The 18,386-nt window shown below is 44.9% G+C and overlaps 1 long non-coding RNA gene across 1 annotated transcript in view; it reads right to left on the bottom strand.

Moving 5' to 3' along the window:
* Positions 1-8,046: 8,046 nt before the first annotated feature.
* LOC116532170 overlaps positions 8,047-18,386 on the bottom strand; it is an 11,540-nt gene continuing 1,200 nt past the window's right edge. Inside the window, exon 2 of the long non-coding RNA XR_004260739.1 lies at positions 8,047-8,136. This is a non-coding gene — a long non-coding RNA (uncharacterized LOC116532170). The remainder of the gene's footprint in view (positions 8,137-18,386) is intronic.

Below are 18,386 nucleotides of genomic sequence, written 5' to 3'. Positions count from 1 at the left end.
AAACACTGTAGAAACAGGTTTTAGGTCTTTATCATCCTGCAGAATAAAAAATAAAACAAAACAGGAGAACCAGAGCAATTCAAATGACTGTTTGTTTATTGCGTGCAGAGGGCGTTGGGGACCGGGCATGGGAGGCAGCCTTGTTTCCTCCCCATTCATTCCTCTGCTCTGATACATTAGCACTTGCCCTCTGGGCAAGCGGGCTGATTGTTTCTGTTGGGACGCTGCCCACATTTTACTTTTTTATAACCACTAAATATATTTCCATTTGAGCTTGGTTTTAGGCCTGGGAGAGGAATAACTTGTATGTTGAGAGAGGGGAGGCCAAGGCCAAGATCATTGTGGATATTGGGTAAATCTGCAAGGATTTACTGGATTAGACAGACACATGGCAATTACTTCCAAATGCTTGTGTTTCCTCTACCACCCTCACCTTCTGAAACCTACTGTCTAGTTTATGGAATACCAGGAAATGACTGTATGCCATGCGGTGGTTCTTTATTCACCAAGGAATTCAAGACACCAACGGTCACACTAATTTTCTTTTTTTCTGTTGTTATTCTTATTTTTCAGTACCTTGAGAAAACACTTAACTAACTTCATGTTTCTAAGACGCCCAAACCCTGTTTACCTATGGAATGAAAAACTGTTCCCCAATCACCAATGGAGTTCTTGACTAAATAAAGCGTTAGTTTGGCCAAGCAGCAAGAGTATACCACTCTTTTTCTTTTTCTTTTCTTTTCTTTTTTTTTTTTTGAGACAGAGTCTCGCTCTGTCACCCAGGCTGGAGTGCAGTGGTGCAATCTCTGCTTACTGTAACCTCCACCTCCCGGGTTCAAGCAATTCCCCTAGGATTACAGGTGTACGCCAACACACCTGACTAATTTTTTTTATTTTTAGTGGGGTTTCACCACATTGATCAGGCTGGTCTCGAACTTCTGACCTTGTGATCCGCCCACCTTGGCCTCCCAAAGTACTGGGATTGCAGGCTTGAGCCACCGTGCTCAGCCTGAGTATATGACATATTGGCTGAACAAGTGGGTTTCTGCCTTCTCTATGTATAGGGGTGTCAAAAAATATGTAGTTCACTGTTAAGATTCTGCCCCAGGGAGATTCTGAGTCTATTGACTTAAGCCTAAGTGTCTTGTTTTTTGTTTTTTGTTTTTTTTTGAGATGGAGTCTAGCTCTGTTGCCCAAGCTGGAGTGCATTGGTGTGATCTCAGCTCACTGTAACCTCTGCTTCTGAGGTTCAAGTGATTCTCCTACCCCAGCCTCACAAGTAGCTGGGATTACAGGCATGTGCCACAGTGCCTGGTTAATTTTTTTTTTTTTCTGTATTTTTAGTAGAGACGGGGTTTCACCATGTTGGCCAGGCTGCTTTTGAACCCCTGATCTCAAGTGATCCACCCACCTTGGCCTCCCAAAGTGTTGTGAGCCACCATGCTTGGCCCTAAGTGTCTTTTAAAAGCTCTTCAGGTTATTCTAATAGGCAGCCAGGGTTCAGAATACTTCGGCTAGGTGCTCTCTTACAGAAAGATCCAGAACTTATTTTAGAAAGATCCATAAAATAGATTTGTTGTTTGGAGGTCTCCAACTACAAAACTAGAGCTATTGGATTGATTGTCCCTTATGTAAATCGTTCTTCTGTCATTAACAACCACCCAGCATCTATGTGAATACACCAGACCCAATCTCCTCGTCTGTAAAATAAAGTCCTCACTTATATGGTTTTCAAGGTCCCTCCCAGCTCTAGCTTTTTATTATACTATGATTCCTAATTGCTCCAGTTCCTGAAGAGGATTTCAGCTGGAGGAAATAAGTAGGAATTTGAAAGAAAGAGGCTACAATCATCATCATCACCATAAACAATACTTGATAGAGTCATCTTAAATCTGGGTTCCTCAAGGGGCTGTTTATGAGGCATGGTCAAGAACACAAACTACTTGAACTGGAGATCCATGTTTTGGTTAAAAAAATAAATAAAAAAGAACAGAGGCTACTTTGGGAGGCTGAGGTGGGTGGATCACGAGGTCAAGAAATCGAAACCATCCTCCTGGTCAACATGGTGAAACCCCGTCTCTATCAAAAATACAAAAATTAGCTGGGCATGGTGACGTACACCTGTAGTCCCAGCTACTCAGGAGGCTGAGGTAGAAGAATTGTTTGAACCTGGGAGGAGGAGGTTTCAGTGAGCTGAGATGGCGCCATTGCACTCCAGCCTGGGCAACATAGCGAGATTCTGTCTCAAAAAAAAAAAAAAAGAACATAGACTTAATGATGCTCAGCTCAGCTGCTTATGACCTTGGACATATTACCTAACTTCTCCACCTCAGTTTCTTCATCTGTAAAGTGGAATCAGTAACAGCATCTACGTCATAGAATAGAATTTTTGAGAAGGTTAATTGAGTTTATATAAAATACTTTATGTTGCCCAGTCTGGTCTTGAACTACCTGAACATGCAGGAGAATAGTTGTTTATAGGCACATCATTTAAATTCTCTTTTGCCACATCTATTATGATCCTGGCTTGTTTCTAAATAACCACAGAAAATAGGTAGTTTGGAAGAGTAATCTATTTAAATCTTGCTTGGAAGAGTAATCTACTTCAAGCACATCAAAATAAATACTTTTTGGCCAGGCGTGGTGGCTCAAGCCTATAATCCCAACACTTTGGGAGGCTGAGGCGGATGGCTCATGAGGTTAGGAGATCGAGACCATCCTGAACAACATGGTGAAACCCTACCTCTACTAAAAAAAATACAAAAATTAGTGGGGGGTGGTGGCATGTGCCTGTAATCCCAGCTACTGGGGGGTTGAGGCAGGAGAATCTCTTGAACCAGGGAGTCAGAGGTTGGAGTGAGCCAAGATGGCGCCATTGCACTCCAGTCTAGTGACAGAGAGACACTTCACTCAAAATAGATAAATAAATACTATTTTATTTATGTGGGAGAAAAAACAGGAGAAAATGATTTTACTTATTTGAATATTTATTGTCTTACCTAATGGTAAAATTCTCTCCAATGGTTTTCCTATTGCATTACAAACACGAGTGGCTATACAAGCGTTTGATTCGTTCTTAGGTGTTAAATGAGGAGGGAGAGTGTCGGAAGCCTCAGGTGGAGATCAGAACACTTGGTTTCCAATCTTACCTCTACCTTGGCCATACCACCAGCTCTCAAAGCCTCAACCTCTTTGTCCAATGTCAAGCATGAATAAGTTGTCTAAAGGCCCTATCCACAGTGAATTCTGTTTAGGAGTGACTTTTGCCCAATTTATTTTGTTTTTATTGTTTGAAGTGGAGTCTCACTGTCACCCAGGCTAGACTGTGGTGATGTGATCTTGGCTCACTGCAGCCTAGACATCCTGGACTCAAAGGATCCTCCCACTCAACCTCCCAAGTAGCTGGGACTACTGGTGTGTACCACCATACCCAGATAATTTTTGTGTTTTTTTATAGAGACAGGGTCCCTATGTTGCCTAGGCTGGTCTTGAACTCTTGGGTGCAAACAATCCTCCCTCCACAGCCTCACAAAGTCCTGGGATTATAGGTGTGGGCTACAGCACTTGGCCAACTTTTGGTCAGTGTGTTGATCTTTTCAAAGAACCAGCTTTCGGTTTCATGGATTTTTTTCTCTATTGTTTTTCTAGTATCCATTTTATTAATTTCTGCTGTAACCTCTGTCATTTTCTTCTTTTTGCTTTAGAAAGAAGTAGATTTAGTTTGTTGTTTTTCTGTTTCTTAAGGTGAAATGTTAGGTTACTGATTTGAAATTTCTGTCCTGGCCGGGCGCGGTGGCTCAAGCCTGTAATCCCAGCACTTTGGGAGGCCGAGGCGGGTGGATCACGAGGTCAAGAGATCGAGACCATCCTGGTCAACATGGTGAAACCGCGTCTCTACTAAAAATACAAAAAATTAGCTGGGCATGGTGGTGCGTGCCTGTAATCCCACCTACTCAGGAGGCTGAGGCAGGAGAGTTGCCTGAACCCAGGAGGCGGAGGTTGTGGTGAGCCGAGATCGCGCCATTGCACTCCAGCCTGGGTAACATGAGTGAAACCCCGTCTCAAAAAAAAAAAAAAAAAAAAGAAATTTCTGTCCTTTCTTAATATCATCATTCAGAGCTATAAATTTCCTTGTAGTCACTGCCCTAGATATTTCCCATAAGTTCTCATATGTTGCATCTTCATTTTCATTCATATTAGACTATTTCTGAATTCTCTTTTGATTTCTTTTTAACCCATTGGTTATTTAGGAGTGTGTTGTTTAATTTCCACATATCTGTGAGTTTTCCAACTTTTTTTATGTTATTGATTTTATTCCACTATGTTTAGAGAACATACTTGGTAGTATTTCTTTCTTTTTTTTTTTCTGAGGCAGAATTTTGCTCTTATTCCCCAGGCTGGAGTGCAATGGCACGATCTCCGCTCACTGCAACCTTCACCTCCTAGGTTCAAGCAATTCTCCTGCCTTAGCCTCCTGAGTAGCTGGGATTACAGGCATGCACCACCACACCCAACTAATTTTGTACTTTTAGTAGAGACAGGGTTTCTCCATGTTGGTCAGTTTGGTCTCCAACTCCTGACCTCAGGTGATCTGCCCGCCTCAGCCTCCCAAAGTGCTGGGATTACAGGCATGAGCCACCGTGCCCTGCCACACTTGGTAGTATTTCTATCTTTTAAAATGCATTGAGATTTGCTTTGTCACCTAGAGCATGGTTTATCCTGGAGAACGTTCCATTTGCACTTGAGAAGAATGTGCATTCTGTTGCTGGGTGGAGTGCTCCATAGGTGTCTGCTAGAGCTAGTTGTTTTACATGCCATTCAGGTCTTTTATTTCCTTGTTGATCAGTGCAGTTGGTCTAACCATCATTGAAAGGAGTATACTGAAGGATGTACTTGACCACTGAAAAATACTATGACTATGTGAAGCATATAGTACAACTAAGGAATATTTATATCAATGAAGCACAACTGTAATCACAGTATCATGGAAAGCAGATAAATAGTGATATTTATTGTCCTTTCCATTTTCCCTAGGAGGAATGTGTCTCAGAAGAATTCTCTTTTTATTTCATTTATTTTGTTATTTATTTATTATTTTATTTTATTTTATTTATTTTTTTGGGGACGGAGTTTTGCTCGTTACCCAGGTTGGAGTGCAATGGCGCGATCTCGGCTCACCGCAACCTCCGCCTCCTGGGTTCAGGCAATTCTCCTGCGTCAGCTTCCTGAGTAGCTGGGATTACAGGCACGCGCCACCATGCCCAGCTAATGTTTTGTATTTTTAGAAGAGACGGGGTTTCACCATGTTGACCAGGATGGTCTCGATCTCTTGACCTCGTGATCCACCCGCCTCGGCCTCCCAAAGTGCTGGGATTACAGGCTTGAGCCACCGCGCCCGGCCCTATTTCTTTTTTAAGACAGAGTCTCACTCTGTCATCCAGGCTGGAGTTCAGTGACATGATCTTGGCTCACGGCAACCTCTGCCTCCCTGGTTCAACCGATTCTCCCACCTCAGCCTCCTGAGTAGCTAGGATTCCAGAAGTGCACCACCATGCTTGGCTTTTTTTTTTTTTTTTTGTATTTTTTTAGTAAAGCCTGCTGGTCAGGCCGGTCTCGAACTCCTGACCTCAAGTGATCCTCTTGTTTTGGCTTCCCAAAGTGCTGGAATTACAGGTGTGAGCCACTGCACTCAGCCAGTAGTATTCCCTTTTTTAAAAATGGACAAGTAGACGCCTGGAGCAACTAACTGAGGTGATCAGGACACAACAAAGGAGTGGGTAAGCAGGGACAGTGGGCATCTTTGAGGGCTCTTCAGAAGAACTGCCTTCCTTGTGGGCCAGTTACAAGCTGATAGACAGGCGCCAACATACCGTGTGTGTCAATGTGACACGAAGAGAGGAAGGGAGTGTGTGTGTGTGTGCAAGAGCACAGGGCAATTGCGTCGCTAAATTTCTGTTTATCCTGGAGCCACAGTCCGGTTTAATCATTCCTGGAATTTTCGTGCATGAACAGGGTGTAGTTGTGGACTCATTATTTACATAACATTTTTCTTTCCTCTCCCTCTCACCTGAGGGAGAAAGGGGCTTTCTCTGGAGCCAGGAGAGACACCTCCTCCCCTTATCATTCGTGCTGAAAGCCCAGAGGTATGCCTGCTGCGTCCTCTGGACTGTGTTAGGGGCATGACTTGCAGTGTCAGAGCAAACATTCATATGACAGGTATGCACAAGGCTTCTCTCCTCTCTTGTTTCCTGCCTTCCCTCATTCTCACCTGACTGTCCACATAGTAGACACTCAATCAATATTTATTGATTTGGTTTTGTAATGAGGCCAGGCCAAGTTATATCTTGGTTAATAAACTACTGACTTCAAAGAGAGGTGGGGCTGACAGAGACCCAGGTAGACTCCTCTGTTTCTCAGGCATTTTCTGGAGCCTCCCTCTGAGAATGACAGATGAAGACTAAGAGAGAGGGAATACACAGCAGCCCAGGGTCACAGCAAGAGTAGGACACCTAGACTCTGGTCCTGCCACTGAGACGCCCCACCTCTTGGGGGAGTCCTGGCCTCTGTGTTCATGACTGTAATGTATGGAGGCTTAATCTAAAGACTGGCAGGGTTTACTTCTGCCTTAATATTTTCTCATTCTGTGAAATGTGCCATTCCTTTGCTCACTTGCTTTCATATTCATACCCTGACTCAACAAATATTTATTGAGCACCTACTCAGTGCCAGACACCAAGGAGACCTGGAGTGGGAGGTGGGGATGGGGATGCCCAGATAAATAATGGGCAGCTCCAACTCTTGAATCCATCTTGCTGGGTGCAGGGCAAGAACGCAAGACAGGCATTTACATGGATAACACTACTGGGTGGGATCAGATTGATAGCTCCTGGGGTAACTCCCCACACAGGCCTGTACAGAGGGTGCTTCCTTCAGAAATCTGGGAAACTGAGGCAATGCCAAGGGGAAGCTAGAAGACAGCAGGGTTCTTGAATGGGTAGGAAGGCTCAGTGGGACTCCCCTGAGCACTTAACTATATTTAAAGAGAACCCAGATCACCTCTCACCCACCCAACGGAGACATCAGGAATGTATGCACATGATGACTGTGTGTCTAGATATTTTGGGTTGAGTAAAAAATTCACATGGAAGTGTTTATGCTATAGGCTGGGTCTGTCAAAAAGGCTACCAGTGTTCTCTGAGGTTGGTTGCTCTTAAGATCTGTTGTTCCTCAAAGATCAACAGAACTCAAGTAGGCCTTAGAAGGAGGCCCACAGGTCTTCCAGGACTATGACCCAGGTAGCCACAGCCTGACCTGCAGTGGAGCATGAGCCATCACCTTGGCTCAGCTCAGCCTCATTCCTAGCAATCACACAGCCCACAAGCCAATCCAGCCCATACAAATGCCCAGCAGAGCTTGCAAACAAAACGAAAACTAAAAAACAGAAAATTAAAGGAAATCCCAAGTCACACACTCTCTCATGCAGCCTAAACAACCCTGCTGCCATACACAAGATCAGGCCACACATCTGCTCTTGGTTACTAGATGATGGGACTCTAGTACTATATTCCTTTCACCTCTCTTCCCAATGGTCCGGAAGAGAGGGGGAAACCCCACCTAGATCTGTGCATACCACCACAAAGAGATGCAACGTGGGTTCCAGTCAAATCCTAACACGGCAGTGAAAATAACAACATAGCTAAATTGCCTGTTCACTGCACGCCAGGTACTGTGTTAAGCACCTTATATGCATTATCTTATTCCATTCTTCAATCATACAGGGTAGATCTATCATTGTCCTTGCTTTTATTGATGAGTAAACTGAGGCCTGGAGAAAACAGTACAATAATTAAAAGTCAGAGTGTGTAACTCCTAAAGGCATATTCTCTCTCTCTCTCTCTCTCTCTCTCTCTCTCTCTCTCTCTGAGATAATAGAGTTTGCCAAATTGGGCAGCTGGTCTCGAACTCCTGACCTCAGTGATCCACCCACCTTGGCCTCCCAAAGTGCTGGGATTACAGGAATGAGTCACCTTGATTGGTCAAGGCATATTCTTTTTTTTTTTTTTTTTTTTTTGAGACAGAGTTTTGGTCTTGTTGCCTAGGCTGGAGTGCAATGGCAGGAGTTTGGCTCACCATGACCTCAGCCCCACCTTGCCACCCCAGGTTCAAGCAATTCTCCTGCCTCAGCCTCCCAAGTAGCTGAGATTGCAGGCATGTGCCACCACGCTGGGCTAATTTTGTATTTTTAGTAGAGATGGGATTTCTCCATGTTGGTCAGGCTTGTCTCAAATTCCTGATCTCAGGTGATCCTCCCACCTCAGCCTCCCAATGTGCTGGGATTACAGGCGTGAGCCACCGTGCCCAGCCCGGTCAAGGCATATTCTTAACCATTACCCAGTGTTGGACCGCTCATGGCTTTATCTTACCATAAATGAAAATTAAGCAACAGAATACACAATGAAACCTCTTTCTCTTCTTTAGAATTGAGTTTCAATCTGAGTTTTTGAAGCATTTCTGTTGGATGTGTGTTTTTAATATTGTAAGCTACTGCAATTCCTTGATGAACATCGCACATCATAAAGCTCACTTTTTTACAAAAGCAACAGAACACACACAGAGATCATGGAAATCGGCTCCAACCTCTGTCTGGTTATAACTGCTTTGGGGTGGGGGCTGGGGGAGCTGTCTTCGTGGCTGCCAGACAGAAGGTTGTTTGAACTTGGCTGGTTCTGAGAGCAGACAGAGTGAACTTGAAGAGAAAGATAAACATACAACAACTGCTCAAAGCTTTAGGCATCGTGATTGCTAATTGAGAAAGGCTCTAAATGATAGCTGCTGGGTTGCGGGGATTTCATTCCTGGGGGATTAGTCACTCGGGGTAACTCGGGGACTGTGTTCCTTCAGGCTCCCCTGACAAACATTATAGGTGATTGTAGCATCCTAGACAACCGGGAACAGATATACTCCAGAGTGACCCAGAGCAACAAAAGCACCTTAACTCTGAAGCTTTTCAGGTGGACTCTTCACATGTACACATGTAGGTGCTCTCAGACACGTACGCACACACATACACAGATGCTGTCTTACACACTCACACCCAGACATATCCATGTGCAAAAACCCCAGCTCATGTGACACTCACATATTTACACATCCACGTGCAAACACTCTTTCTCTCTCACATACACACACTCCTACTCTCTCTTGCCTGCACACACATACTCCTGGCAAGCCTGTGGCCATTATACCTGCCTAGGTCGCCATGATACCTGGCCAGGTCTCTTTCTGGTCCAGCCCCAGCCGGGGCATCCTCAAGCCTGGGTCATTAGGCTGCCATGCTGTGTTCACCTTTCCCTCAGAGCCTGGTCACACCATCCTGCACTTCAAATGATGGCTGTGAGAGACCCGAAGCCACTCTTTTTTTTTTGGATAATTTACCGATTTAATAGTGGGCATTGTACACCAAGTTTAGTGACACTAAAATAAGTTCTGATAACCCACTACTGTGGGCCTTGGTTTTCAAGACTGGAGCCAGTGGCTTTACTTATTTCTCAACTTCATCAGAACGTATTGACAGAAGAATGTATTGACAGAAGTATGACTGTTCTGACTGTGTGGTCACCAGGGTGTAAGGCAGGCCTCCTAGCTGGCCTCTCGCAGGAGCTACTGGCATCTTTCACCTCTCTGGCTTCTTCCTCTTCTGGGGACAGCTTGATGAGGTGGACAGGGCTTTGGGAAAGATAAGGCTTGGGGCAAGCTGCAGTCCTGGGACCTTGGGTAAGCTGCTGAAACTTCTGAGTCTTGATTGTCTCTGCTTTAGAATGGAGCTAATACGTTATGGAGTTGGAGAGAGCATCAAATCCTGTGCCTGATAGGAACTTGCAATGGCAACCAAGGTTATTATCAGTGATTCCTCTGGCTGATAAGTTGTAAAATGTCTCTCTGACTCACTCTCAACTCACATTGGCAAACTTTCCTGCCAGATGAGTCAGTTTTGTGTCAATGTTGCCCCCCAAATTTTTTTTAAAAGAGGCACCAATATACTATACCAATTACCCTCACAAGAAAAGTACCTTTATGCTATGTCTGATCAATGAACGCATGAAGAGGAAACTCTCAAAAGCACATTCATAATTTTTATGTGTGAGAAGTTCGGGAGCGAGTTTACACTATGAATGATGTCAGGGGTTATCTCCATCAGTGGTTTTGAAGTCATAGAAGCAATGCCCCCCTCAATCTCCTCACTTCTTCCTGCAAGTATCTAAAGGTGCTTAAAAAAAATACACTTTTTTTTTTGAGACAGAGTCTCTGCCCAGGCTGAAGTACAATGGCACAATCTTGGTTCACTGCAACCTCTGCCTCCTGGGTTCAATCAGCTCTCACCTCAGTCTTCCAAGTAGCAGGTGCCCGCCACCATGCCCAGCTAATTTTTGTATTTTTAGTAGAGATGGGGTTTCACCATGTTGGCCAGGCTGGTCTTGAACTCTTGACCTTGTGATCCGCCCACCTTGGCCTCCCAAAGTGCTGGCATTACAGGCATGAGCCACCATGCCTGGCTGAAAAATACAAATTTTAATAAGAAAAAAAAGAACTCTCATAGTTCTCTAGAAGAGGAAAATAGCAGTGAGAGGGAATCTGCAGAGACTAAAGATGAAATATCTCTTTTCACAATTTTACTGAACATGGTCCCATTAAACATTCTCCCAATGATAAGGATGATTGTAAATTTCATTTTCTGAGCATCTACTATGTCCTTAGCACTATTTGGCATCTCACATACTTTGTCTTTCTTCTTCCTTATAGCACTAATCACAAATGTCATGACATCATTACTGTTGTCACAATCTATTTCATGTCTATCTTGCTCGCTAGATGACAAACTCCAGGAGGGTGTGGGCCTGGTCTCTGCTGTTTGCTGTTATGTAGTCTATGTCTAGTGTAGCGTCCAGCATGTGGCATTGCTTAGTAAATGCTCATTGAATGAATATGAATGAGCTACAGTCCTTGCAGCAGAGTAGCAAGTTAGGCATTATCATCTCCATTTTGCAGATAAAGAAATGGATGCTCAAAGTGAGATGGCTTCCCTAGGAGATACTGCTTTGTGGTTCTGGGAACTAAATCCGGGTTTGTTGGTTCCAAACCATTTGTTCTCCTGGCTACTAAAGTGGCCATTCTAGTAAGGACCTCCACTGGATTGCCCTGTTTTGGTTGTGTAAACACTGATGGGTACTTGCTTAATAAATAGTCTTCTGGGCTTAGCTCCTTTAGCTGGTCCTTAGTCTCCCTGATAGGTTGTTTCCTTTCCTTTTAACTTCTCACTCATTTACTTTCTTGTATCTTACTTTGTATTGTCTCTGCTTAGTCAGTCCCTTTCTTTTTACTCCGAGCAGAGGGCCCATCCTAAACAATTCCATCAAGTCCTCTGGGGTCCTTCTTAGCTCTAGTGCCTTCCTCTGTACCAGAAACCTCAGCCAAAAGCCTCAGGGTAGGTATCTCCAAGGCTGTACCATGAAATTATAACAAGTCACCCAACTTCCCTGGCTAGAGCCAACAATAATTTTCCTGTTTCCAAATCCCACAAACACTCCAGCATTCTCACCCTTCTTGATCTCTTCTCTGCATTTGCTACTATTGACTGCTCCCCCTGGAAGCTACATCTGTTTCCTACTCTTACCCCATCTCTTTTGCAACTTCTGTCTTCTTCTTAAATGGTAGTGGCGCTGGGGTTCTCTTTTCATCCTACGTAGTTTCCCTTGGATGCCTCATCTACTCTCCCTTGGCTTTGATGTCATCTTCATCCAGAGCTTCTCAATGTTAGTGGGCATGAGGATGATTGGGTAATAATCCTGACTACTGATTTGTCAGGTCAGGCAAGGGAGCTGCATTAGGATGATCAGATGTAGGCTACTCTCAGTTCTCAGACCACAGGATGAAATACATTGATCTATACAAGCTAGTATTTCCCAATACCATGCCCTTCCAAACTCCAGGCCTGAATAGCCGCTTTCTTACTATGTAGCTGAGCTGCTGTCTCCTTGGCCATAGCAATCACAGCGCTGTGCCACTCAAATCCCCTTCAGGAAGGAACTTTTTGTCCCCAGCTACAGGAAGTGCTGTCATCATCCAGGATTGCCTCAGCTGTAAACAACCTCCTTTTCCAAGGTCATGTCACTTCTTAGGGAAGCTCATATTCAATCATTGATCAGTGTAGGAATATAGAAACTCCGCCATCCTGGCTTAACCTGGAACAGCTCAGAAAGGTACTTCTAGCTCCAGAGCTCCCTAAGGGTGAGTTGATGTGCTGCTTATATAAAGCTGTGTAACAAACCACCTCCAAATGTAACAGTGGCATTTACTTTGCTCATGAATCTGCATTCTGGACAGGGGTTGGGGTGAGGGAAAAAAAGGGATAGTCTGTCTCTGCTCCATTTGGTGTCTGCTGGAATGGCTTGCAGGTTGGGGCCGGATGCATCTAAAACTCAACCACTCAGGGGCCTGGCACCTGAACTGGGCACACTCAAACTGTGGGGGTTGGAGCCACTGGGCTCCTTGGGCATCTGTGTGTGTGTGTGTGTGTGTGCGCGCATGCATGTGTGTGTGTGGTGTGTGTGTGGTCTCTCCGTGTGCTCTCTCCAGCATGGAGGCATCAGGACAGCCAGGTTTCTTACTTGTAGACTTAGGGCACCTGAGAGAGAGCTGAGTGGAAGTCATGATTGCCTTTCTGTGATCTGATCTCAGAAGTCATGCAGCATCACACTGGTCATGCAGTCACAAAGCTGCACCCAGTTTCAGCGGTATGGAACGTGGACCTGGCCCTCCATGGAGGAGTGCCAGCATCACACTGTAAGAACACATGCTGGTGTGGCTGTCTTTGAAGAGTACACTTTGCCACAGCCAACTCTGTCATTAGGCCTGCTCTGCAGCTCAATGTCTCCCTCTCTGCACTCCTGTGTCCTTCCCCCACTTTCTGTGTCACCCTCAAGAGCACACTTTAAGAAACACCCTACTCTCTAAACTCTGTCTCAGAGCCTGCTCCCAGGAGCTCAGCCCGTAAGACCAGTCCCTCAAAAGCAACATGTCCAAGACAAAGTCACCATCTTCCCCACCCCCTCCTCCCACACAGGTCTTCTCTTCTCTGTGCCTTTTTTCAACACACGCCCAACTGCCTCTATCTAGTGCCGGCTCTCTCCCCCAGCCTGAGATCCAGGCACTCTCCAGTCCTGTTTCTCCCAAACATCTATCACATGTGTCCACCTCTCTCCCTCCCCAATCCTTCACCCTCATCCAAGCCACCACCCTCTCCCACCCAGATCTGCACAATAGTACCATAATAGCCCCCTGCATCCACTCTCAGCTCCCTGCAGCCCAGCTCCATCTGTTTCCAGAATGATCTTTCAAGCCTCATCTATGATTATTTATTTATTTATTTGCCCATTTAGAGACAGAGTCTCACTCTGTCACCACGGCTAGAGTGCAGTGGCACGGTCTTGGCTCACTGCAACTTCAGCCCCTTGAGTTCAAGCAATTCTCCTGCTTCGGCCTCCCAAATAGCTGGGATTACAGGCGCCCGCCACTACACCCAGCTAGTTTTTTGTGTTTTTAGTAGAGACGGGGTTTCCCTATGTTGTCCAGGTTGGTCTCAAACTCCTGACCTCATGATTTGCCTGCCTCTGCTTCCCAAAGTGCTGGGATTACAGGAGAGAGCCACCGAGCCCAGCCTGATTATTGCATTTCTTATCACCCATGAGTTAAAGTCCATGCTTCTTAATTTGGACCACTAGACCCTGTGTCAGCAGGCCCTGTCTTCCTTTGAAGCCCCATTTTGCATGCAGCTGCTTTGCTGTGTTGGGAGCACAGTAACCGCTCCCCGTCTTGTCAGGGATGCTTCCTCTGGGTATATAGCACTGTTCTTCTCCCCCAGCTCCAGTACTTATTTGTCAGGTTTTGGTTCAAATTTCAATTCCTCCAGCAAGCCCTCCCTGCCCCCAACAGACTGTGTGAGGGACCCTAACATGAGCTCCTGTAATACCCGCCTCTCCCCAGCGCAGTCACACTTCCTAAGAGTCACATGTGTGACTGCCTTCCCTAGAAGCTGGAAGTTCCATCAGGCAAGGACTACATCATCTTGTTTACCAGTACAGTAAACACTTAGTTCAATGTATGACACACGGTGGACACTCAAACCAGCTGCTAAGTACAATGGGCAGGTTGTGCATTGAGTAACTCCAGGGGGCTCCATTTGTGTAGACTACACTCTGGACGCACCCCATAGAAATATGCAATGCCCAGCTTAAACACACAGTGGCCCAGTGAAAAGTTTTGGGTGTATGATCCAATGAATATTTTGAGTGCTCTCTGTTAATAATGAAATTAATGTTTGGCTAAAGGAAAATAATCTGATTTCAGCAGTCTCTTTTCAAATGCCAAAGAATGAAACATTTGTAACTAGGAAAAAAATGGAGAAACCTAATCAATGGTTCTCAGTCCTGGGTGCACATTAGAATCACCTGAAGGCTCTGAAACATGCTGATGCCTGGGCACAATAGAATCTCTGAGGGTGGGGCCTACCAGTGGTATTTTTAAAATATCCCCACATGTCTCTAATGTGCTGCCATGGCTGGGAACCTCTGGCCTAAAGAGCGTCCAAGCACATCCAAAGTGCTTAAGAAACCCACCTGGTAACCATTAACTGCCCTCTCAAACATTTTGTCCAGGAGCCACGGGGCTGAGCACCCAAGATGAAAATCTTTTTGAGTTACATGCATTTCTTCTCTGCTTTTTGGACCTCGGGTGCAGAGGATTGAGTTTGTCCTACTCATCAGCTCACAGCACAGTGGCTTCATTGGCACATGCAAAACTCTTCTCGGGGTTTTTGTTTTTGTTTTTTTCCGAGATGGAGTCTCACTCTGTCACACAGGCTGGAGTGCAGTGGAGCGATCTCGGCTCACTGCTATCTCCACCTCCCAGGTTCAAATGATTCCCCTGCCTCAGCCTCCCGTGTAGCTGGGACTATAGGCACACACCACCACACTCCGCTAATTTTTTTGTATTTAGTAGAGATAGGGTTTCACCATGTTGGCTGGAATGATCTCAATCTCCTGACCTCGTGATCCACCTGTCTTGGCCTCCCAAAGTGCTGGGATTACAGGCATGAGCCACCATGCCCGGCCTTTTCTCTTCTCTGGTTTTATTCATTGCCTCTTTTATTCCTGTTTCTCCTCCCCAGGAAACCAACAATTCTCATGTATTTGATGAACTATCGTACATGCATGTGTTTATATGCATTCTCACACAAATATGTTTTACTGCTTTTTCTTTTTTTGAGACAGAGTCTTGCTCTGTCGCCCAGGCTGGAGGGCAGTAGTGCAATCTCAGTTCACTGCAACCTCTGCCTCCCAGACTCAAGGGATTCTCCTGCTTCAGCTTCCTAAGTAGCTGGGATTATAGGTGTCTGCCACCATGCCTGACTAATTTTTGTTATTTTTTGTAGAGATAGAGTTTTACCATGTTTGACCAGTCTGGTCTCGAACTCCTTGGATCAAGCGATCCACCTGCCTCAGCCTCCCAAAGTGCTGAGGTTACAGGCATGAGCCACTGCACCCAGGCTCTTTTGCTGCTTTTTGTGCCTGCAGTTTTACTTTATGTAGATATATTGTCCTCACGACTAATTCTGATTGTTAATTTTTCACTCCATCCGTATTGCTGTGGGTACAACCAGTCAGTTGCTCCTACCTCCTGCAAAGTATTCCAATCTGTGCTTTTCTGCATTTTCCACGCACACCCCCGGTGATATCCACCCACATTGCTTCCAGCTCCCCTGCACTACAGCTCTGCAATAATCATCCTTGCTTATGACCCCTTATGGACCAGTATGAGAATTTATATGTGATAAAACTGTCTCTCTGATCTATGAGAGTTATATATTTTTGGTCTCATTATTTATGTGTTTTTGCATAATAGATACACTTACTCCAACACGTGCAAAAAAGTCCAAGTGTTTTGTATATGTTTGACTAGGGCCCAAACAATATGTGTGAATGACAATAAGAAAACAATCAGGCCGGGCGCGGTGGCACAAGCCTGTAATCCCAGCACTTTGGGAGGCCGAGGCGGGTGGATCACAAGGTCAAGAGATCGAGACCATCCTGGTCAACATGGTGAAACCCCGTCTCTACTAAAAATACAAAAAATTAGCTGGGCATGGTGGCACGTGCCTGTAATCCTAGCTACTCAGGAGGTTGAGGCAGGAGAATTGCCTGAGCCCAGGAGGCGGAGGTTGCGGGGAGCCGAGATCGCGCCATTGCACTCCAGCCTGGGTAACAAGAGCGAAACTCCGTCTCAAAAAAAAAAAAAAAAAAAAAAAAAAAAAAAAAAAAAAAAAAAAAAAACAATCAAATGTATTCCAAATGCTACAAAAAGAGCTGGGAATCTTGGGATCTTAGTTTCATTGATCCTGATACCCTTTCAGGCTGAATTTTAACAAAAGGGTAGTCACTAGCAGGGACCACTGGGTCACCTCAAGTGAAATCTCAGTGAAATGTAGCCATGTCTTGGCTTGTTTTAAATGCCATTAGGTAAAAGGCTACTAACTCCTATGGCTCTTAACAGATCTTCCAGACTAAATACTGCCAAAGATGAAATCCAGTTGTATGCATTAAACCTAACCTCTGCTAACAAAGCTAGGCAGAATTAGACATTCCAATTCAGGAAAGAACGACATTTTGCCAAAACTCTGCTTGTTACAATCAGCATGATAAGCTGAATGGAATGCTGAGAAGACCTTAACATTTCATTGGCAAACATCCTGAGTGGTTGAAAATCCTTTATACAATAGCTAAGTTATATAATGCAATGATATCTATGAGGTTTCCAAACCAGATTTCTGTGTTTTGAAGTAGCTGTTACTTTAGCAGAAATAGTTAGGTTAACACAGACTTGTGATAGTTTTTTTTTTTTGACCAAAAGCCTCCACAGTTACTGAGCATTTACTCTCTGGCTAGTATAGTGGTTAATATTGCAGGCTGCTTATGATATTGTCACTTAAGGAAAGATGAGTACCTTCTCTGTGCCTCACTTCTTCATCTACAAAATAGGGATGGTAATAGGGAGCCCGTTTCAGTGGTGGTGTAAGGGTTAAGTGGAATAACCCACCGAAGGCACTTTGCAGATAGTAAGCCCTAAAGTGCAACAAGCTCTGAAGACATTCATCAAGTGCCTTGTGACGGCTATTTATTTGGGCTTGCTGGCCAGAACTGGACATCACCACCCCAAGTAATTTGCTCAGATTCGCTTACGTTGTAGATCCGTCTCTGGCTAGTCCCATAGCATATGATCTCCCCAGGCATCTAAGCCACACCACCCACCTTCCCTCACCCACTGCTTTGGAATGTTCATCTTTTAATGTGCATTTGTTTTGTCTACCCAATTAGGTTGGTTTTTTTTTTTTTTTTTTTGTGATGGGGTTTTGTTCTTGTCGCCCAGCCGGAGTGCAATGATGTGGTCTCAGCTCACTGCAACCTCTGCCTCCTAGATTCAAGTCATTCTCCTGCCTCAACCTCCCAAGTAGCTGGGATTACAGGCACTCACCACCACACCTGGATATTTTTTGCATTTTTAGTAGAGACGGGGTTTCACCATGTTGGCCAGGCTGGTCTCTAACTCCTTACCTCAGGTGATCCGCCCACCTCATCCTCCCAAAGTGCTAGGATTACAGTTGTGAGCCACCGTGCTGGGCCCTAACTAGATTTAAATTGGAGAGAAATAACGATGTCTTATTTCCTTTATATATCACAAAGCACTTGGCAAGTTCTAGAACACAAAATAGACTGGCAAAAAATGTTTCCTTTGGTATTAATTTACAAAGTTTCTTTGAAATTTTGCTAGCATAGGAATTGTGCTTTCTGAATTTATTCTGTATGTTTACATATATTAATGGAATCTGAACAGCATAACTTTTCATTCCCTCTTCTTAAGAGAAGTTGAGCTGCTTTTTTTTTTCTTGGCCAGTTTTTGCCAATTTTCTTCCATGGTGTACCTGTGGTTTCTTTCACTCCACAGCTCCCACCAGGGCAGTGGAGATGTGCTTTGGACACAGGTGGATCTTCAATTACTTTTTCCATGGAAGGACTTTCAGCTGAAGTAACTAAGCAGCACAAAGCCTCTGTTGTGTTGTGTTGTGTTGTGTTGTGTTGTGTGTGTGTATACGAGTGTGTCCATTCCTTCATAAGATTTTCTGATGGCGCCAGGCGCGGTGGCTCAAGCCTGTAATCCCAGCACTGTGGGAGGCCGAGGCGGGTGGATCACGAGGTCAAGAGATCGAGACCATCCTGGTCAACATGGTGAAACCCCGTCTCTACTAAAAATACAAAAAATTAGCTGGGCATGGTGGC

This window comes from Sapajus apella, unplaced genomic scaffold (assembly GCF_009761245.1).
Source record: "Sapajus apella isolate SASKATOON/1434 unplaced genomic scaffold, GSC_monkey_1.0 scaffold3, whole genome shotgun sequence".
Taxonomy (NCBI): Eukaryota; Metazoa; Chordata; class Mammalia; order Primates; family Cebidae; genus Sapajus; species Sapajus apella.
Note: the sequence above shows the minus strand (reverse complement) of the source record. Positions and strands in the feature narration are given on the sequence as shown.